Genomic DNA, 7,364 nt, shown 5'->3' with positions numbered 1-7,364 from the left:
TCGGTGAAGACAGAAGTCTGTCCGCACTGACTGTGCCGGGAGACCAGCAACCAGGTCTGTTACACTGGCCCCTGCCGTCGCAAGCGACAGCTTTGGCGTCTACTCTGCGATCCTCACTTGGGTGTTGTCACCAATGATTGCATTGCATTTACTTTTGGAACACTTCTTAGGGTTAAGTTAAACAATATAATTTGTTTCTTGCAATTAAAGTTAAAACACTATGGATAAGTGTCTGTAGTTTTTAAAAATGATTCTCACTTAATGACAAAAACCTATGCAGTTTTTGCTCTGCAAACGCTGAACCAACAAGGTATTTGAGAAGAAAGAGTAATTTTCCACCGTGTGAACACCATTCTAGAAAACTGAGTCCGAAGCGTGCCCGGCGGCGCCCAGGGACTTAGCAGGGTCCCTCGGGTCACGGGAAGGGTCGGGGTTCAAGTTCAGGCCGCGGGGACTCTACGCGGAGGCCGAGCGCCGTCCGGACCCCGGGCGCGCCCCAGAAATGCCCGCGCCGCCCCCCGCGGCCCTCCCCTCCCCCGCCCCCCGCAGGAAGCGCCCGGCAGCTTCCGCCCAGGGCGCCCGGCCCGGCCCCCACCGGCCCGCACCGGACTGCACCGGACCGGCGGGCGCGGCGGGCCTAGCCGCGGCGGGACCGGACCGACCCAGCGGAACGGAGCGCAGCCGCGCGGGGGCGCGGGGCGCGCGCAGAGCCGGGAGTGCATTCGTGCGGGCCCGGCCGGGCGAGGCCAGGCCTCTGCGCGTCAACCCTGCCCACTCCTCGGTGCCCGTGGGTCCTCAGAGCGGCTCCGGCCCCTCCGCCGTTCCTGGGAGCCCGTGAGCGCGTGCGGACAGAGGCGGTGACATTCACGTGATGGTGTAGCTCCGGCCTCCCCATCGCCCGTGTTATCAACAGGTGACCCGCGCGAGCTCCTGAGGTATGTTACATTCCGGGGGGGGGGGGGGTGTCGGGGCGCCGGGGGAGGGGCGAACTAAGACGGGTCTCTTGGCAGGTTTATGTTTTATATATGGTGGTGTTTGTCATCGCGGTACAGTGCGCTGCTCTCTGGGACAGATTCTCTGCTACCGGCGAGTCTGGACCTTCAACCACATCGCTCCTGCTGCGCCGCCCCCAGCCCTGATAACCACCGTTCTGTTCCGTTTTTAGCAGCTCTGCTCTTTTCGGTCCCAGACGTATGTGATGGCCCACAGTGTTTGTCTTTCTCCGTCTGACTTATGTCACTTTACATTATATTCTCAGACTAGGTCTTCAAATTCCGTCTGTATTTTGCTGGGACGCTGCGTCTGGGTTCCCAGTGGCCGCATGTCAAGCGGCGGGCGGGTCCGATGGCTCCTGGCTGCCGTGTTGGACAGTCCGGTGCTGTTATGACCCATTTCCAGTCTGCGTGGGAACGTGTCCCTTTGAAGTTGAATTAATAGGAGAGTGAGGCTTTTGGAAGGAAAAGGTTGCGGGGTCTTCAGTGTACGCAGACAGTGTTCATATCGGCTGAGCTGGGGGTCCCTGTGAAGGCTTCTGGATTCCCCATGAATGTGCTTTGGGGACCTGGTGTGATTCCCTGGAACGGATGGTGTTTTTTTTTTTAAACTCCCTCTTTCCGTTGCCAAGGGCCTGGTGCATCCTTTTCACTTTTGGAAAGCGAAGTTGCAGTGTGAATAACGTGGTTCAAGCTCAGGCTTGTGTGAACTTGTGTGTAGTTACACCAACAGCAGAGATGACCCCAGATCTCCCTCACTTCCAAGTTCTGCTTTGCCTTCACTATGCTGCATGACCTCATAAGGACAGCACCAGAAGCAGGAGACCTAACTGATTTTTTTCAGATTGTTTATAGAAGAGGTTGTAAGATTAAACTTTCTTTCAACCTCTTTTCAAGTGGGACCCTCTGGGGCTGCTCAAAGTCAGAAATCCCAGTGCCTTGCTTTAACACCAAAGAGAGAGACTCAATACAGTTGAGCCACAGGGGGAAGGACGCGTCCTTGAGGGAATTCCCTGGCGGTCCTTGGTTAGGACTCCAGTCTTTCACTGCGGAGGGCCGAGGTTCAGTCCCTGGTGTGGAAACTAGGATCCTGCAAGCTGCCTGATGTGGCGGGGAAAAAAAAAAAAAAAGCGATAGAGACATCATGAAAAAAAAAGTCTACCGGAAAACAGCTTATGCTGTGTTATGTCATTTCAGCTGTGTCTGACTCTTTGCGACACCAGGGAGTGTAGCCCACCAGGCTCTTCTGTCCATGGGATTGATTCTCCAGGCAAGAATACTGGAGTGGGTTGCCATGCCCTCTTCTAGGGGATCTTCTTGACCCAGGGATGGAACCCATGTCTCTTAATGTCTTCTGCACTGGCAGGTGGGTTCTTTACCACTAGCACCACCTGGGAAGCCCCAGGAAAACGGCTTAAGTCCAGCAGGCTACAGTCCATAGGATTGCAGAGACAGACACAGCTGCAGTGACTGAGCATATATGTATGCATGTATATAGAGTAAATTCTGCACCAGCAATATGTTTACATTCACAGCCCTCCAAGCATCAGTCTTTCTATCTCCAGGATGATTGGTTCCAGAACTGACCCCCGCCCCGAGCCCCACAATACCAAAATCCATGGATGTTCACATCCCTTCTGTGCAATGGTGTAGTATTTGTGTGTTTCCTATGCACATGCTCCAGGACACTTTAATCACCCTTAGATTACTCCTAATACCTAATACAGTATAAATAGTTGTAAATAAAGTGTAAATGCTATTTAAATAGTTGCCAGGTGTGCAGGAAATTCAAGTTTTGCTTTTTGGAACTTTCTGGAGTGTTTTCAAGCTGGTTTTAGAAAAGGCAGAGGAAACAGAGATCAAATTGCCAATATCCGCTGGATCATCAAAAAAGCAAGAGAGTTCCAGAAAAACATCTATTTCTGCTATGGCTATGCCAAAACCTTTGACAGTGTGGATCACAATAAACTGGAAAATTCTTCAAGAGATGGGAATATCAGACCACCTGACCTGCCTCTTGAGAAATCTGCATGCAGGTCAGGAAGCAACAGTTAGAACTGGACATGGAACAACAGACTGGTTCCGAATAGGAAAAGGAGTATGTCAAGTCTGTATATTGTCACCCTGCTTATTTAACTTATATGCGGAGTACATCATGAGAAACGCTGGGCTGGAGGAAGCCCAGGCTGGAATCAAGATTGCTGGGAGAAATATCAATAACCTCAGATATGCAGATGACACCACCCTTATGGCAGAAAGTTGAGAAGAACTAAAGAGAGTCTTGATGAAAGTGAAGGAGGAGAGTGAAAAAGTTGGCTTAAAAGCTCAACATTCAGAAAACTAAGATCATGGCATCTGGTCCCATCACTTCATGGCAAATAGATGGGGAAACAGTGGAAACAGTGGCTGACTTTATTTTTCTGGGCTCCAAGATCACTGCGGATGGTGATTGCAGCCATGAAATTAAAAGACGCTTACTCCTTGGAAGGAAAGTTATAACCAACCTAGACAGCATATTAAAAAGCAGAAATATTAGTTTGCCAACAAAGGTCTGTCTAGTCAAGGCTATGGTTTTTTCCAGTGGTCATGTATGGATGTGAGAGTTGGACTATAAAGAAAGCTGAGTGCTGAAGAATTTATGCTTTTTTTTTTAATATTGATTCTTTTGAACTGTGGTATTGGAGAAGACTCTTGAGAGTCCCTTGGACTGCAAGGAGATCCAACCAGTCCATCCTAAAGGATCCTGATCAGTCCTGGGTGTTCATTGGAAGGACTGATGCTGAAGCTGAAACTCCAGTACTTCGGCCACCTGATGCAAAGAGCCGACTCATTTGAAAAGACCCTGATGCTGGGAAAGACTGAAGGCAGGAGGAGAAGGGGACGACAGAGGATGAGATGGCTGGATGGCATCACTGACTCGATGGACATGGGTTTGGGTGAACTCCGGGAGTTGGTGATGGACAGGGAGGCCTGGCGTGCTGCGATTCATGGGGTCACAGAGTCGGACACGACTGAGCGACTGAACTGAACTGAACTGAAATATTTTGCCGTTTGGTTGGTTAGTTGGCTCTTCAGCTGTGGAACCAGCACACACAGAAGACTGCTGCCTGCCCTAGTGGTGCTTTCTTTCAGTTTGCTTGGTCTCTGGTGGACTTATATTTTCTTCCTCAGAGTGGACCTGCCCATAGTAGCATTACCGGGAGCCCTTTGAGGCTCATCTTTGAAAAAGTCAATGAAAACTGAGAAACCCACTAAATCATCTGTTCAGCTGTATTTTTTGAGCATCACCTGCTATGTGCCAGAGCCTACTCAAAGCCTTGGGAGTATATCAGTGAGTAAAACCACTGCTACCTTGATTGGGCTTCCCTGATGGCTCAGTTTGGTAAAGAATCCACCTGCAATGCAGGAGACCTTGGTTCAATTCCTGGGTCAGGAAGATCCCCTGGAGAAGGGAGAGGCTACCTTACTCCAGTATTCTGGCCTAGAGAATTCCATGGACTGTATAGTCCGTGGGGTCGCAAAGAGTCGGACACGACTGAGCGACTTTCACTGTCGCCTTGATTGGGGGTGGGGTGGGAGAGAGGCTGGGGTGTGTGTGTACATATGGCTGCTTCACATCATCATACAGCAGAAGCGAACGGCACTGTAAAGCAACCATCCTCCGATGTAAAAGGTGGCATCTCCCTTAATGACAAAGAACGAGTAGACAAATGCTGATGTAAGATCGGAGGGGTAGAACTAGTGCTGTGTCTGCTGGTGCTCGGGCGTGCCTCCTCGGGGGGTGACGTCTGGGCAGGGGCGGGGGACGGATGGGAGGCGCGGGTCGTGCACACGTCAGGGACGGGCAGACCAGGCCAAGGGAACCACACTCGCTGAGGCCCAAGGCCTGAGATTTCAAGGAGCAATAGCAAAGCCAGCGCAGCCAGCGTGGCAGAACCGAGGTAGCAGATTGTAGCCCCAGGCAGGGCATGGGGAGCCCAGTTAAGGATCTGTAGGTTGTGAACGGGATCAGGTATGACCTGTGCGTTCAAAGGATTGTTGCAAGGCCTCTCTACGGAAAAGGGAGGCCAGGGCGGTCAGGGGTGGAAGTGGGCATGCCAGCTAGAAGGTGACCAGTCCTCTGGCTCGGATCACACTGACGGTGGCCTGCTGGCAGACTTGGCAGAGATGGTCTGGCTATGGGTGTAGTTAGAAAGCAGAGTCAGTAGGATCTGTGGAGGAAGGAGCAGGTCTGGGGAGGAGCACCAGGGGCTCTGGCTGAGGGCAGGTTAAGCGGGCTGCGGCACGGTCCGGAGGTCAGCGCGGGAGTCAGGGCTGGGGAGAGAGGCCCCGGGATTTCTCTGGCAGTCCAGGGGTTAAGACGCCATGCTTCCAGGGCAGGGGCCAGGGTTCCGTCCTGGGTCAGGGAACTAAGAGCCCACGTGGCTGCACCGTGGTCAAGGAATAAAAATAAACGATTATTATTATTATTTTTTTAAAGGGAGTCCCCGTGTAGAGACAGGAACGTTTGGGTCAGATTCTAGGGGGTAAGCTGCTAGTCTCGTTAGTGTGTCTGTCGTCGTCTTGAGTTGCTGGAAAGGTGGATAAATAATAATATAAATTCGTCGCCGCAATTTGTATGTTTCCCAGTAATCTCAGGTGAGCTGTATTTCATTTCAAGCTTTTCACTTTATACTGGAGTAGCCAATGAACAGTGCTGGGGTAGCTTCAGGCGGACAGCACAGGGACCCAGCCACGCGTATACATGGGCCTGTTCAGGTGAGCTGCATTTTGAAGCCTTTACAGGTAGCGTTCTGGGGGTCGGTTTTCCTATTCCGTTTCCCCTCGAGGAGATCCGCAGCCACTGTGGTCACTGTGATTTGGCTGTGAGACTTCTTACATGAAAACTGAAATTTTTTAAGTTCCTGACCTTGACGCTTCTTGTTTTGCACCATCAGGCAGTCATGACAGACCCTGAACACCAGAGGGAGCCAGTTTCCTTATTTATGCAACTGTGCCGTCCACCTGTTGGACTGGGCTCCTATTAAAGATAAATCTGGAAACCGGGACGAGTTATTTTTTCCCAACACGATGTATACTCATGGGAGTGACCATTTAGCATGTTCAGTCTGTAGGTCGGGAAGATCCCCTGGAGAAGGAAATGCAACCCACCCCATTATTTTTGCCTGGAGAATCCAATGGACAGAGGAGCCTGGTGGGCTACAATCCATGGGGTCGCAAAGAGTCGGACACAGCTGAGCGTTAGCATATACCATGTTGGAATTGTCTTTATATTGGTGGTTTTAATTAATGCTCATAACCTTTTAGAATTTTAAGGGAAACACCTTCTAAACTAGGCATACTCATGAGCCCCGTATCTGACACAACTTCTGACATGACTTAGAGCCTGAACAGAACATATATCTGGGAGCTTTTAAAAATAAGGATTCATGGTCATTTCTGATTTAGAATATTTGAAAAGGAGTGCAGAAGTCTAGGCGTAATAAACACTTCTAGGTGGCCTGAATGGATGACTGGACAATGAGAACTTCGAGTTAGAATCCATTTTCTATTTTATCACCAGGTATTAAGCTAAAGGAAAGGGAGATAAATGCACAAAAGCTGGGAATTCCCTGGTGGTTTTTAAAAAAGCATAAATGTTACATTTACATATTATTGGAGTAGAAAATTGATAACCTTGTTTAAAAGCTTGGAAACATTGATTCAGAGATGCATTTCACTTGTCTTAAAAGAGCACAGATCTTAACTCATTTTTACAGCTGGATTAATTTTATTTTGGGGAAGAAAATAGTCTGTATTTGTAGTGAAATTATCTAGTCAGCAAGGTGGAAGCCAGACCGCCTTAATCACAGGAAGTGAAACGTGATGACAGGCTGGCAGCTGTTTGATCTGTCCTGCCTCTGGCGCCTGTGACCTGAGGCTCACTTTGACCACTATGATCTTTTCCCATTGGTCAGGACTGGTGGTGTTCGGTCACTGTGTCATGTCTGACTCTGCCACCCCAGGGACTGTATCACGCCGGGCTTCCCTGTCCTTCACCATCTCCTGGAGTTTGCTCAAACTCATGTCCATGCCACCCAACCATCTCATCCTCTGTCGTCCCCATTTCCTCCTGCCTTCAACCTTTCCCAGCATCAGGGTCGTTTCTAATGAGTCATCTTTTCACATCAGGTGGCCAAAGTATTGGAGCTTTCGCTTCAGCATCAGTCCTTCCAGTGAATATTCAAGGTTGATTTCCTTTAGGATGGACTGGTTTGATCTCCTTGCAGTCCAAGGGACTCTCCAGAGTCTTCTCCAGCACCACAATTTGAAAGCATTAATTCTCTGGTGCTCAGCCTTTTTTATGGTCCAACTCTCACATCCATATATTGA

At 49.9% G+C, this 7,364-nt stretch overlaps 1 protein-coding gene across 7 annotated transcripts in view; it reads left to right on the top strand.

Moving 5' to 3' along the window:
* Positions 1-556: 556 nt before the first annotated feature.
* Positions 557-7,364, top strand: part of ARSG (arylsulfatase G) — a 100,478-nt gene continuing 93,670 nt past the window's right edge. The window contains exon 1 of one of the 7 annotated variants that reach the window (XM_043905722.1): positions 557-935. The gene's annotated coding sequence lies outside the window, so the exon portion shown is untranslated. The remainder of the gene's footprint in view (positions 936-7,364) is intronic. The other 6 variants (XM_043905720.1, XM_043905721.1, XM_043905714.1 and 3 more) reach the window with 6 other exon arrangements.

This window comes from Cervus elaphus, chromosome 5 (assembly GCF_910594005.1).
Source record: "Cervus elaphus chromosome 5, mCerEla1.1, whole genome shotgun sequence".
Taxonomy (NCBI): Eukaryota; Metazoa; Chordata; class Mammalia; order Artiodactyla; family Cervidae; genus Cervus; species Cervus elaphus.
The sequence above is the reverse complement of the archived record's forward strand: the minus strand, read 5'-3'. Positions and strand labels throughout refer to the sequence as shown.